Source organism: Arachis hypogaea, chromosome 16 (genome assembly GCF_003086295.3).
Source record: "Arachis hypogaea cultivar Tifrunner chromosome 16, arahy.Tifrunner.gnm2.J5K5, whole genome shotgun sequence".
In the NCBI taxonomy this organism is placed as follows: Eukaryota; Viridiplantae; Streptophyta; class Magnoliopsida; order Fabales; family Fabaceae; genus Arachis; species Arachis hypogaea.
The window spans coordinates 3320991-3336805 of NC_092051.1; the positions used below are offsets into that span (position 1 = coordinate 3320991).

Consider the following 15815-nt stretch of genomic DNA (forward strand, 5'->3'; position numbering starts at 1 on the left):
ACCGTTGAAAATATATAAGTGATGAAGGTTCAGGCATGGCCGAGAGGCCAGCCCCCAAACGTGATCTCAGATAGCATATGACTGATCAAAGATTTCTAATACAATAGTAAAAGGTCCTATTTATACTAAACTAGTTACTAGGGTTTACAGAAGTAAGTAATTGATGTATAAATCCACTTCCGGGGCCCACTTGGTGTGTGCTTGGGCTGAGCTTGAATGTTACACGTGCAGAGATCATTCTTGGAGTTGAACGCCAGTTTGTAACGTATTTCTGGCGTTCAACTCTGGCTTGTAATGTGCTTCTGGCGTTTAACTCCAGACAGCAGTGTAGAACTGGCGTTCAACGCCCTTTTACGTCGTCTAAACTCGGCCAAAGTATAGACTATTATATATTGCTGGAAAGCCCTGGATGTCTACTTTCCAACGCAATTGAAAGCGCGCCATTTTGAGTTTTGTAGCTCCAGAAAATCCACTTTGAGTGCAGGAAGGTCAGAATCCAACAACATCAGCAGTCCTTCTTCAACCTCTGAATCTGATTTTTGCTTAAGTCCCTCAATTTCAGCCAGAAAATACCTGAAATCACAGAAAAACACAAAAACTCATAGTAAAGTCCAGAAATATAAATTTAACATAAAAACTAATAAAAACATCCCTAAAAGTAACTAGATCCTACTAAAAACATACTAAAAACAATGCCAAAAAGCGTATAAATTATCCGCTCATCACAACACCAAACTTAAATTGTTGCTTGTCCCCAAGCAACTGAAAATCAAAGAGGATAAAAAGAAGAGAATATACTATAAATTCCAAACTATCAATGAAACATAGCTCCAATCAGATGAGCGGGACTTGTAGCTTTTTGCCTCTTAAATAGTTTTGGCATCTCGCTTTATTCATTGAAGTTCAGAATGATTGGCATCTATAGGAACTCAGAGTTCAGATAGTGTTATTGACTCTCCTAGTTCAGTATGATTATTCTTGAACACAGCTATTTTATGAGTCTTGGCCGTGGCCCTAAGCACTTTGTTTTCCAGTATTACCACCGGATACATAAATGCCACAGACACATAATTGGGTGAACCTTTTCAGATTTGTGACTCAGCTTTGCTAAAGTCCCCAATTAGATGTGTCCAGGGTTCTTAAGCACACTCTTTTTTTGCTTTGGACCTTGACTTTAACCGCTCAGTCTCAAGTTTTCACTTGACACCTTCACGCCACAAGCACATGGTTAGGGACAACTTGGTTTAGCCGCTTAGGCCAGGATTTTATTCCTTTAGGCCCTCCTATCCACTGATGCTCAAAGCCTTGGGATCCTTTTTATTACCCTTGCCTTTTGTTTTTAAGGGCTATTGACTTTTTGCTTATGCCTTTTGGTTTTAAGAGCTTTTGGCTTTTTCTGCTTGCTTTTGCTCTCTTTTTTTTTCGCTATATTTTTTTTTCTTTTTTTTTCTGCAAGCTTTGTTCTTTGCTGCTTTTTCTTGCTTCAAGAATCATTTTTAATATTTTTCAGATTATCAAATAACATGTCTCCTTGTCATCATTCTTTCAAGAGCCAACATATTTAACATTCTTAAACAACAACTTCAAAAGACATATGCACTGTTCAAGCATTCATTCAGAAAACAAGAAGCCTTGTCACCACATCAATATAATTAAACTAAGTTCAAGGATAAATTCGAAACTCATGTACTTCTTGTTCTTTTGAATTAAAACATTTTTCATTTAAGAGAGGTGACGGATTCATAGGACATTCATAACTTTAAGACAAAGTTACTAACTACTAATGATCATGTAATAAGACACAAACATAGATAAGCACTTAACATAGAGAAAACGAAAAACAGAGAATGTAAGAACAAGGAATGAGTCCACCTTAGTGATGATGGCGTTTCCTTCTTGAAGAACCTATGATGTCCTTGAGCTCTTCTATGTCTCTTCCTTGTCTTTGTTGCTCCTCCCTCATTGCTTTTTGATCTTCTCTTATTTCATGAAGGATGATGGAGTGCTCTTGATGTTCCACCCTTAATTGTCCCATGTTGGAACTTAATTCTCCTAGGGAGGTGTTGATTTGCTCCCAATAGTTTTGTGGAGAAAAATGCATTTGAGGCATCTCCGGGATCTCATGGTGATGAGCTTCATGCGTCTCTTGAGATCCATGAATGGGCTCTCTTGCTTGCTCCATCCTTTTCTTAGTGATGGGCTTCTCTTCCTCAATGAGAATGTCTCCTTCTATGAAAGCTCCAGCTGAGTAACATAGATGGCAAATAAGATGAGGAAAAGCTAGCCTTGCCCCAGGAGAGGGCTTTTCGGCTATTTTGTAGAGTTCAAGGGAGATGACTTCATGAACTTCTACTTCCTCTCCAATCATGATGCTATGGATCATGATGGCCTGATCCACAGTAACTTCAGATCGGTTGCTAGTGGGGATGATGGAGTGTTGGATGAACTCCAACCATCCTCTAGCCACAGGCTTGAGGTCCAGTCTTCTTAATTGAACCGGCTTGCCTTTGGAGTCAATCTTCCATTGAGCTCCTTCCACACATATGTCCATGAGGACTTGGTCCAACCTTTGATTAAAGTTGACCCTTCTAGTGTAGGGGCGTGCATCTCCTTGCATCATAGGCAAGTTGAACGCCAACCTTACATTTTCCGGACTAAAATCTAAGTAATTCCCCCGAACCGTTGTAATATAATTCTTTGGGTTTGGGTTCTTACTTTGATCATGGTTCCTAGTGATCTATGCATTGGCATAGAACTCTTGAACCATTAGGATGCCGACTTGTTGGATGGGGTTTGTTAGAACTTTCCAACCTCTTCTTTGGATTTTATGTTGGATCTCCGAATACTCATTTTTCTTGAGTTTGAAAGGGACCTCGGAGATCACCATCTTCTTGACCACAACATCATAGAAGTGGTCTTGATGAGCTTTGGAGATGAATCTTTCCATCTTCCATGACTCGGAGGTGGAAGCTTTTGTCTTCCCTTTCCCTTTTCTAGAGGATTCTCCGGTCTTGGGTTCCATCAATGGTAATGGAAAAACAAAAAGCTTATGCTTTTACCACACCAAACTTAGAATATTGCTCGCCCTCGAGCAAGAGAAGAAAGAGCAGATGAAGAAGAAGAAGAAAATATGGAAGAGAGGAGGGAGAGGTGTATTCGGCCAAGAGGGGTATAGAGGGGTGTGTTGTGTGAAAATGAGGAAGAATGGAGGGCTTTATATAGGGAAGGGAGGGGGGGTAAGGTTTGGCCATAAGGGTGGGTTTTGGGTGGGAGATTGATTTTGAATTTTGAAGGTAGGTGGAGTTTATGAGGTAGGTTTATGGGGAAGAGTGGATGGATGTGAGTGGTGAAGTGGTGATAGGAAAGAGAGATTGAGGTGATTGGTGAAGAGTTTTGGGGAAGAGTGTTTATGGGATTGTGTGAAAGAGGGGTGAGAAGAAGTGAGTGGAGGTAGGTGGGGATCCTGTGGGGTCCACAGATCCTGAGGTGTTCAAGGATTTACAACCTTGCACCAAATTAGGCATGCAAAATGCCCTTGCACACAACTCTAGGCGTTCAGCGCCAGATTGGTGGTTGTTCTGGGCGTTGAACGCCCATTTATTGCAAATTTCTGGCGTTGAACGCCAGAACCATGCTTGTTCTGGGCGTTCAGTGCCAGCTCTTCTCCAGGGTGCAATTCTGGCGTTCAAACGCCCAGATGCTGCCCATTTTGGGCGTTCAGCGCCAGAACCATGCTCTGTTCTGGCGTTGAACGCCAGCCAGTTGCTTCTTACTGGCGTTTAAACGCCAGTAAGGTCTTCCTCTAGGGTGTAATTTTTTTTTTTGCTATTTTTGATTCTGTTTTTAATTTTTTTATTTTTCTCGTGACTCCACATGTTATGAACCTAATAAAACGTAAAATAACAATAAAATTAGATAAATAAACATTGGGTTGCCTCCCAACAAGCGCTTCTTTAATGTCAATAGCTTGACAGTGGGCTCTCATGGAGCCTCACAGATGTGCAGAGCTTTGTTGAGACCTCCTAATACCAAACTTAGAGTTTGGATATGCGGGTTTGACACCAAACTTAAAGTTTGGTTGTGGCCTCCCAACACCAAACTTAGAGTTTGACTGTGGGCGCTTTGGTTGACTCTGCTTTGAGAGAAGCTTTTTATGCTTCCTCTCCATGGATGCAGAGAGAGATCCTTGAGTTGTAAACACAAGGTTGTCCTTATTTAATTGAAGGATCAATTCTCCTCTGTCCACATCAATCACAGCTCTTGCTATGGCTAGGAAGGGTCTTCCTAGGATGATGGATTCATCCTCTTCCTTTCCAGTATCCAAGATTATGAAATTAGCAGGGATGTAAATGCCTTTAACCTTTACTAACATGTCCTCTACTTGTCCATAAGCCTGTTTTCTGGAATTGTGATGAGCGGATATTTTATACGCTTTTTGGGGATAATTTCATATAGTTTTGAGTATGTTTTAGTTAGTTTTTAGTCTATTTCTATTAGTTTTTAGGAAAAATTCATATTTCTGGACTTTACTATGAGTTGTGTGTTTTTCTGTAATTTCAGGTATTTTTCTGGCTGAAATTGAAGGAGCTGAGCAAAAATCTGATTCAGGCTGAAAAAGGACTGCTGATGCTGTTGGATTCTGACCTCCCTGCACTCAAAGTGGATTTTCTGGAGCTACAGAACTCGAAATGGCATGCTTCCAATTGCGTTGGAAAGTAGACATCCAGGGCTTTCCAGAAATATATAATAGTCCATACTTTGCACAAGAATAGACGACGTAAACTGGCGTTCAACGCCAGTCCTCTGCCCAATTCTGGCGTCCAGCGCCAGAAAAGGATAAAAAACTGGAGTTGAACGCCCAAACTGGCACAAAAACTGGCGTTCAACTCCACAAATGGCCTCTGCACGTGGATTGCTTAAGTCTCAGCCCCATCACACACCAAGTGGGCCCCAGCACACACCAAGTGGGCCCCAGAAGTGGATCTCTGCATCATCCATCACAGTCTACTCATATTTTGTAACCCTAGGCTACTAGTTTAGTATTTAAACAACTTTTAGAGACTTATTTTGTATCTAATGACATTTCAGATCTAAACTTTGTATTCTCTGACGGCATGAGTCTCTAAACCCCATTGTTGGGGGTGAGGAGCTCTGCTGTGTCTCGATGAATTAATGCAAGTATTTCTGTTTTCCATTCAAACACGCTTGTTCCTATCTAAGATGTTCATTCGCGCTTAACTGTGATGAAGGTGATGATCTGTGACATTCATCATCTTCCTCAAACCACGAACGTGTGCCTGACAACCACCTCCGTTCTATATCCGATTGAATGAGTATCTCTTAGATTCCTTAATCAGAATCTCCGTGGTATAAGCTAGAACTGATGGCGGCATTCATGAGAATCCGAAAAGTCTAAACCTTGTCTGTGGTATTCCGAGTAGGATTCAAGGATTGAATGACTGTGACGAGCTTCAAACTCCTGAAGGTTGGGCGTTAGTGACAGATGCAAAAGGATAGTAAATCCTATTCCAACCGGATCGAGAACCAACCGGTGATTAGCCGTGCTGTGACAGAGCGCGTGAGCGTAGTTTTCACTGGAAGGATGGAAGGTAGCCATTGACAACGGTGATCCACCAACACACAGCTTGCCATAGGAGGACGTGCGTGCGTGAATCAGAAGACAGAGAAAAGCAGAGATTCAGAAGACAAAGCATCTCCAAAACTCCAACATATTCTCCATTACTGCACAACAAGTAACCTTTAATTTATGCTCTCCTGGTTATTCACAATTCAACTGATAAACATAATTGACTTCCTGACTAAGATTTACAAGATAACCATAGATTGCTTCAAACCAACAATCTCCGTGGGATTCGACCCTTACTCACGTGAGGTATTACTTGGACGACCCAGTGCACTTGCTGGTTAGTGGTACGCGTTGTGAAAAGTGTGATTCACAATTCGTGCACCAAGTTTTTGGCGCCGTTGCCGGGGGTTGTTCGTGTTTGGACAACTAACGGTTTATTTTGTTGCTTAGATTAGGAAAAATTTCTTTTTTTTTTTTTGGTTTAGAGTCTTTTATTATTTATCCCTTGTTAAAACACTTTAAATTTATAGCTCAGTTAGTTAGAACGTGGTGTTTATGTTCATGGTAATTGGCTATCATATTTTTAAAACCTTTTTCAAAAATAATTTTTCTATTAAATCCTGTGCCAAACTTTAAGTTTGGTGTTTTCTTGTTGATTTTTCTTGAAATTTTCGAAAATTTTCATAACTCATTTGGCTAGAGCGTTAATCTGTGTTCTTGGTAATTGGGTTAGAGTCTTTTATATTCTTTTCAAAACCTTCTTTTTCATAAATAATATTTCCTCTATTAAATTTTGTGCCAAACTTTAAGTTTGGTGTTTTCTTGTTGATCTCCCTTTGGTTTTCGAAAATTTTGGTTTGGTTTTCTAAAAATTTTAAGTTTGGTGTTCTTTCTTCATGTTCTTGTGTTCTTGTGAGTCTTCAAAGTGTTCTTGAGTTTTTCTTGTGTCTTGATCTTAAGATTTTTAAGTTTGGTGTTCCTTGGTGTTTTCCCTCCAAAATTTTCGAAAATAAGGAGCATTAGATCTAAAAATTTTAAATCTTGTGCTATCTTATTGTTTTTCTCTCTCCTCTTTAAATTCAAAAATATCTTTTCTCTCCATCTTAAAAACAATTTTCGAAATATATTTATAAAATTCAGATTTTTTTATTTCAAAATTTAAAATAAAAAAAAAATTTAATTTCAAAATTCAAATTCTTTTTAGTTATTTTATTTTATTTAAGTATTCACTTCTTATAAAATAAAATAAATAAAAAGGTAAATCAGTCCAAGTTATATCCATATGTCCATCATGGACATAAGTGGAGATGGATAGTCCAGGAGGACTTTGGGGTCATATGCTAACCCCGCTACTGCTTCATATGGAAGTAGTATCTGTATACCTTCCATTGGAGTTAGTAGCTTTGAGTTGAATCCTCAGCTCATTATCATGGTGCAGCAAAGTTGCCAGTATTCCGGTCTTCCACAGGAAGAACCTACAGAGTTTCTGGCACAATTTTTACAAATTGCTGACACAGTACATGATAAAGAAATAGATCAGGATGTCTACAGACTATTACTGTTTCCATTTGCTGTAAAAGATCAAGCTAAGAGGTGGTTGAATAACCAACCTAAGGCCAGCATAAGGACATGGAAACAGCTGACAGAAAAATTCCTGAATCAATATTTCCCTCCAAAAAGGATGACACAGCTAAGGCTGGACATCCAAGGCTTTAAACAAGGAGATAATGAATCTCTTTATGATGCCTGGGAGAGATACAGAGAGATGCTACGAAAATGCCCCTCTGAAATGTTTTCAGAGTGGGTTCAGTTAGACATCTTCTACTATGGGCTTGCAGAAGGAGCTCAGATGTCTCTAGATTACTCAGCTGGTGGATCTATCCATATGAGAAAGACAATTGAAGAGGCTCAAGAGCTCATTGATACAGTTGCCAGGAATCAGCACCTATACCTAAGCAGCAACCCTTCCATGAATGAAGAGGTTAAAACAGTAACTGCTGAATTCAGTACTATAAAACAAGCTGCTGAATTCAATCAGCAATTGGATTTTCTAACAAAGTAGCTAGCTGAATTCAAGGACAGGCTACAAGAGACAAGGATAGCTAATATACATATGGAAGAACAGTTTAAGCAAACAAAGCAGCAGCTGTCAAGGCAAATAACAGAAGAATGCCAAGTAGTTAAATTAAGAAGTGGGAAGACATTAAATACCCCACCTCAAGGCATCAAAAATTCAAGAAATGAGCAACCCACCAAAGATTCACCTGAGGACAGTAAGAGCCCAGGAAAAAATAATTCTGGCGCTAAAATGCCAGAAAATGGGTGGAAGGCTGGCGCTGAACGCCCAGACCATGCCCAAAACTGGCGTTCAACGCCAGAAACAAGGCAGACTTGGCGTTCAACGCCAGAAATGGGCAAGAATCTGGCGTTGAACGCCCAAATGGGGCAGAATCCAGCGTTGAACGCCCAAAATGGGCACATTTCTGGCGTTCAGGCGCCAGGAACAGACAGTGAGCTGGCGTCTAACGTCACTCCATCTTCTGACCCTGGCATTCAATTGCCAGTGAGGGATCAGACACACACAAGTGCTGATAACAACCCCTCTAAAAAGGCTTCTTTAACCACTAAGGTTGAGGAATATAAAGCCAAGATACCTGATGAGCGGATAATTTATACGCTTTTTGGCATTGTTTTTACTATGTTCTTAGTAGGATCTAGTTACTTTTAGGGATGTTTTCATTAGTTTTTATGTTAAATTCACATTTCTGGACTTTACTATGAGTTTGTGTGTTTTTCTGTGATTTCAGGTATTTTCTGGCTGAAATTGAGGGACGTGAGCAGAAATCAGATTCAGAGGTTGAAAAAGGACTGCTGATGCTGTTGGATTCTGACCTCCTTGCACTCAAAGTGGATTTTCTGGAGCTACAGAACTCGAAATGGCGCGCTTCAATTGCGTTGGAAAGTAGACATCCAGGGCTTTGCAGCAATATATAATAGTTCATACTTTGGCCAAGAATTGATGATGTAAACTGGCGTTCAACGCCAGCCTTCTACCCAAATCTGGCGTCCAGCGCCAGAAAAGGATCCAAAGCCAGAGTTGAACGCCCAAACTGGCACAGAAACTGGCGTTCAACTCCACAAATGGCCTCTGCACGTGCAACACTCAGGCTCAGCCCAAACACACACCAAGTGGGCCCCGGAAGTGGATTTATGCATCAATTACTTACTCATGTAAACCCTAGTAGCTAGTTTATTATAAATAGGACCTTTTACTATTGTATTAGGTATCTTTGATCAGTTGTATGCTATCTTAGATCACAATAGGGGGCTGGCCATCTCGGCCATGCCTGGACCTTCACTTATGTATTTTCATACGGTAGAGTTTCTACACTCCATAGATTAAGGTATGGAGCTCTGCTGTTCCTCAAAGATTAATGCAAAGTACTTCTGTTTTCTATTCAACTCATCTTATTTCACTTCTAAGATATCCATTCGCACCCAAGAACATGATGAAGGTGATGATTATGTGTGACGCTCATCACCATCTCCCCTATGAACACGTGCCTGACAAACACTTCCGTTCTACATGAATTAAGCTAGAATGAATATCTCTTAGATCTCCTAACCAGAATCTTCGTGGCGTAAGCTAGAATGATGGCGGCATTCAAGAGAATCCGGAAGGTCTAAACCTTGTCTGTGGTATTCTGAGTAGGATTCAATGATTGAATGACTGTGACGAGCTTCAAACTCGCGAGTGCTGGGCGTTAGTGACAGACGCAAAAGGAGGGTGAATCCTATTCCAGCATGATCGGGAACCGACAGATGAATAGCCGTGCCGTGACAGGGTGCGTGAGCATATTATTCACTGAGAGGAGGGGATGTAGCCACTGACAACGGTGATGCCCTTGCATAAAGCCAGCCATGGAAAGGAGTAAGACTGATTGGATGAAGATAGCAGGAAAGCAGAGGTTCAGAGGAACAAAAAGCATCTCCATTCGCTTATCTGAAATTCCTACCAATGATTTACATAAGTATCTCTATCCCTATTTTATTATATAATATTCGAAAACACCATTATCACTTTATATCTGCCTAACTGAGATTTACAAGGTGACCATAGCTTGCTTCATACCAACAATCTCCGTGGGATTCGACCCTTACTCACGTAAGGTATTACTTGGACGACCCAGTGCACTTGCTGGTTAGTTGTATCGAAGTTGTGACAAATTATGAATTAAGATCAAAGCACCAAGCTTTGGAGCCATTACCAGGGATTGTTCGAGCCTGGACATCACAATTTCGTGCACCAAGTTTTTGGCGCCGTTGCCGGGGACTTAATTGTTCCTGTTTGGCGCTAAGAATCGTCTGAGATCCCAATCCCGGCAACACCACCAAGTTTTTGGCGCCGTTGCCGGGGATTGTTTGAGTTTTCGGCAAGCTTTTGGTCCGGTAACATCAGTGCCAAGTTTGAATCCCAGCAACAACACCAAGTTTTTGGCGCCGTTGCCGGGGATTGTTTGAGTTTGGACAACTGACGGTTCATCTTGTTGCTCAGATTAGGTAATTTTCTTTTCGTTTTGTTTTCAAAAATCTTTCAAAAATATTTTCAAAAATCTCTAATCTGTTTTCGAAAAAAAAAATTAAAAATGTTTTCAAAAATTTATTCAAAATTTTTAAGAATGAATTCTAGTGTTTCATGAAGCATGTGAAGCCTGGCTGGCTGTAAAGCCATGTCTATTCCTTTGGGAATGAGTATGTTGGGCGTGTCATGTGTGAATTACATGCTGAAGCTTGGCTGGCCAATGGCCATGTCTAGTGTTTTGGACCGGAGCTTTCATTGAAGGCTTGGCTGGCTAGTGAGCCATGTCTAATTCCTGGACTGAAGCTTTAGACTAACATGGCAAGATTCCTGGAATTCATATTAAAAATTTTGGAATCCTTATTTTCCTTTTCATATAATTTTCGAAAAAAATCCAAAAAAATTAGAAAATCATAAAAATCAAAAATATTTTTCTGTTTCTTGTTTGAGTCTTGTGTCATGTTATAAGTTTGGTGTCACTTGCATATGCATCTAGCATTTTTCGAAAATATCATGCATTCATAGTGTTCTTCATGATCTTCAAGTTGTTCTTGGTAAGTCTTCTTGTTTGATCTTGATGAATTTTTGTTTTGTGTCTTTTCATGTTTATCATATGCATTCTTGAATTCTTAGTGTCTAAGCATTAAAGAATTCTAAGTTTGGTGTCTTGCATGTTTTCTTTGCATTAAAAATTTTTTCAAAAATATGTTCTTGATGTTCATCATGATCTTCATAGTGTTCTTGGTGTTCATCTTGACACTCATAGCATAATGCATGCATTCATTGTTTTGATCTAAAAATTTCATGCATTGCATATTTTTCATGTTTTCATAAAAATTCAAAAAAAAAAATCAAAAAAATATCTTTCCCTTTTTCTCTCATCAAATTCGAAAATTTGAGTTGACTTTTTCAAAAATTTTTAAAATCAAGTTGTTTCTCATGAGTCAAATCAAATTTTCAATTTGAAAATCTTATCTTTTTCAAAATCTTTTTCAAAAATCAAATCTTTTTCAAAATTCTTAGTTATTTTCGAAAATTTCAAAAATATTTTTCAAAAATCTTTTTCTTATTTTTATACCAAATTTTCGAAAATAACAATAACAATTAATGTTTTGATTCAAAAATTTCAAGTTTGTTACTTGCTTGTTAAGAAAGATTCAAACTTTAAGTTCTAGAATCATATCTTGTGATTTCTTGTGAATCAAGTCATTAATTGTGCTTTTTAAAAATCAAATCTTTTTCAAAAACTAATTCCTATCATATCTTTTCAAAATATCTTCTTATCTTATCTTTTTCAAAAATATCTTTTCAAAATATCTTTTCTAACTTCCTAACTTCCTATCTTTTCAAAATTTGTTTCAACTAACTAACTAACTTTTTGTTTGTTTCTTAACTTTTTCAAAACCACCTAACTAACTCTATCTCTCTCAATTTTCGAAAATATCTCTCCCCTTTTTCAAAATTTCTTTTTTATTTATTAATTATTTTAATTTTTAAATCTTAATTTTCGAAAATTTCTAACATTTTTCAAAAACCATTTTTCAAAAATCACTAACTCCTTTTCAAAAATAATTTTCGAAAATTATCCCTCCCCCATCTCATTCTATTTATTCATTCATATCCTAACATCTCATTTCACCTCTCTTCCATCCTCACAGTTGTGTTTTTTCCATTATATTACATTCTTTGTCTCCCCCTCTTCTTCCACTCACACAGGAATCCCTATACTGTGGTATAAAGGATCTCCATTATTATTATTATTTTTTTTCTGTGCCTTCTTCTTTGTCATATGAGCAGGACAAAGGATAAAAACATTCTTGTGGAAGCAGATCCAGAACCTGAAAGGACTCTGAAGAGAAAATTAAGAGAAGCTAAAATACAACAATCCAGAGAAAACCTTTCAGAAATTTTCGAACAAGCAGAAGAGATGGCAGCCGAAAATAATAAAATGTAAGGAAGATGCTTGGTGACTTTACTGCACCTAATTCCAATTTACATGGAAGAAGCATCTCCATTCCTGCCATTAGAGCAAACAACTTTGAGCTGAAACCTCAATTAGTTTCTCTGATGCAGCAGAATTGCAAGTTTCATGGACTTCCATCTGAAGATCCTTTTCAGTTCTTAACTGAATTCTTGCAGATATGTGATACTGTTAAGACTAATGGAGTAGATCCTGAAGTCTACAGGCTCATGCTTTTCCCTTTTGCTGTAAGAGACAGAGCTAGATTATGGTTGGATTCTCAACCTAAAGACAGCCTGAACTCTTGGGATAAGCTGGTCACGGCTTTCTTAGCCAAGTACTTTCCTCCTCAAAAGCTGAGCAAGCTTAGAGCTGATGTTCAAACTTTCAGACAGAAAGAAGGTGAATCCCTCTATGAAGCTTGGGAAAGATATAAACAGTTGACCAAAAAGTGTCCTTCTGACATGCTTTCAGAATGGACCATCCTGGACATATTCTATGATGGTTTATCTGAGCTATCAAAGATGTCACTGGACACTTCTGCAGGTGGATCCATTCACCTAAAGAAAACGCCTGCAGAAGCTCAAGAACTCATTGACATGGTTGCTAATAACCAGTTCATGTACACTTCTGAAAGGAATCCTGTGAGTAATGGGACGCCTATGAAGAAGGGAGTTCTTGAAGTTGATACTTTGAATGCCATATTGGCTCAGAATAAAATATTGACTCAGCAAGTCAATATGATCTCTCAGAGTCTGCATGGAATGCAAGCTGCATCCAACAGTACTCAAGAGGCATCTTCTGAAGAAGAAGCTTATGATCCTGAGAACCCTGCAATAGCAGAGGTAAATTACTTAGGTGAACCTTATGGAAACACCTATAACTCAACATGGAGAAATCATCCAAATTTCTCATGGAAGGATCAAAAGCCCCAACAAGGCTTTAATAATGGTGGAAGAAATAGGTTTAGCAATAGCAAGCCTTTTCCATCATCAACTCAGCAACAGACAGAGAACTCTGAACAAAATGATTCTAATTTAGCAAATCTAGTCTCTGATCTATCTAAGGCCACTGTAAGTTTCATGAATGAAACAAGGTCTTCCATTAGAAATCTGGAAGCACAAGTGGGCCAGCTGAGTAAAAGGATCACTGAAATCCCTCCTAGTACTCTCCCAAGCAATACAGAAGAGAATCCAAAAGGAGAGTGCAAGGCCATTGACATAAGCGCCATGGCCGAACCTGTGAGAAGAGGAGAGGACGTGAATCCCAAGGAGGAAGACCTCCTGGGACGTCTAGTGATCAATAAGGAGCTTCCCTCTGAGGAACCAAAGGACTCTGAGGCTCATCTAGAGACCATAGAGATTCCATTGAACCTCCTTATGCCCTTAATGATTTCTGATGAGTATTCCTCTTCTGAAGAGAATGAGGATGTCACTGAAGAACAAACTGCCAAGTTTCTTGGTGCAATCATGAAGCTGAATGCCAAATTGTTTGGCATTGATGCTTGGGAAGTTGAACTTCCCTTGTTCATCAATGAACTAAGTGATCTGGATCAACTGACATTGCCTCAGAAGAGACAGGATCCTGGAAAGTTCATAATACCCTGTACCATAGGCACCATGATCTTTAAGGCTCTGTGTGACCTTGGTTCAGGGATAAACCTCATGCCCCTCTCTGTAATAGAGAAACTGGGAATCTATGGGGTGCAAGCTGCTAAAATCTCACTGGAGATGGCAGACAGCTCAAGAAAACAGACTTATGGACAAGTAGAAGATGTATTAGTAAAGGTTGAGGGCCTTTACATACCTACTGATTTCATAGTCCTGGATACTGGAAAGGAAGAGGATGAATCCATCATCCTAGGAAGACCTTTCCTGGCCACAGCAAGAGCTGTGATTGATGTTGACAGAGGTGAAATATTCCTTCAATGGAATGAGAAGTCCCTTGTGTTTAAAACTCAAGGATCCCCCTCTGCAACCATGGAGAGGAAGCAGAAAAGCTTCTCTCCAAGCAGAGTCAACCAGAGCCCCCACAGTCAAACTCTAAGTTTGGTGTTGGGAGGCCACAACCAAACTCTAAGTTTGGTGTTGACCTCCCATATCCAAACTCTAAGTTTGGTGTTGGAGAGTCTCAACAAAGCTCTGCACATCTGTGAGGCTCCATGAGAGCCCACTGTCAAGCTATTGACATTAAAGAAGCGCTTGTTGGGAGGCAACCCAATGTTTATCTAATTCTTATTTTTATTGTTTTTCATGTTTTCTTAGGTTCATGATCATGTGGAGTCACAAAATAAATATAAAAATTGAAAACGGAATCACAAACAGCAGAAGAAAAATCACACCCTGGAGGAGCATCTGTCTGGCGTTCAGCGCCAGAACAGAGCATGGTTCTGGCGCTGAACGCCCAAAATGGGCAGCTTCTGGGCGCTGAACGCCAGAACAGGCATGGTTCTGGCGTTCAACGCCAGAAATGGCACACAGATGGGCGTTGAACGCCCAAAATGGCCACCAACCTGGCGCTGAACGCCCAGAGTTGAATACAAAGGCATTTTTACATGCCTAATGGGTGCAGGGATGTAAATCCTTGAACACCTCAGGATCTGTGGACCCCACAGGATCCACTCAGGATCTGTGGACCCCACAGGATCCACTCAGGATCTGTGGACCCCACAGGATCCCCACCTACCTCCACTCACTTTCTTCTCTCTTCTCAATCATCCTCTCTTCCCAATAAACACTCTTCCCTAAAACCCATCACCTATCACCTCCATCCCTCTTCCCTATTAAACCTTCACCACTCACATCCACCCACTCTTCCCAATAAACCTACCTCATAAACTCCACCTACCTTCAAAATTCAAAACCAATTTCCCACCCAAACCCACCCATATGGCCGAACCAATACCCCCCCTCCATTCCCTATATAAAGACCTCCATTCTTCACCAAATTCACACAAACCTCTACACTCTCATTAGCCGAAACCACATCTCCCTCTCCCTCTCCATATTTCTTCTTCTTCTTCTTCTATTCTTTTGTTCATTGCTCGAGGGCGAGCAATATTCTAATTTTGGTGTGGTAAAAGCATAGCTTTTTTGTTTTTCCATTACCATTGATGGCACCTAAGACCGGAGAATCCTCTAGAAGAGGGAAAGGAAGATAAAAGCTTCCACATCCGAGTCATGGGAGATGGAAAGGTTCATCTCCAAAGCCCATCAAGACCACTTCTATGATGTTATGGCCAAGAAGAAGGTGATCCCTGAGGTCCCTTTTAAACTCAAAAGAAATGAGTATCCGGAGATCCGACATGAAATTCAAAGAAGAGGTTGGGAAGTTCTAACAAATCCCATCCAACAAGTCGGCATCCTAATGGTTCAAGAGTTCTATGCCAATGCATGGATCACCAAGAACCATGATCAAAGTAAGAACCCGGATCCAAAGAACTATGTTACAATGGTTCGGGGGAAATACTTAGATTTTAGTCCGGAGAATGTGAGGTTGGCGTTCAACTTGCCATACATGGAAGAAACGCACGCCCCTACACAAGGAGAGTCAACTTTGATCAAAGGTTGGACCAAGTCCTTATGGACATATGTGTAGAAGGAGCTCAATGGAAGATTGACTCCAAAGGCAAGCCGGTTCAACTAAGAAGATTGGACCTCAAGCCTATTGCTAGAGGATGGTTGGAGTTT

At 39.9% G+C, this 15815-nt stretch overlaps 1 non-coding gene across 1 annotated transcript; it reads right to left on the minus strand.

Moving 5' to 3' along the window:
* Window positions 1–12488: 12488 nt before the first annotated feature.
* LOC112760721 (small nucleolar RNA R71) lies at window positions 12489–12596 on the minus strand. The gene has a single exon (XR_003181148.1). It is a non-coding gene; the product is annotated as a small nucleolar RNA R71 (small nucleolar RNA).
* Between the last annotated feature and the right edge of the window lie 3219 nt (window positions 12597–15815).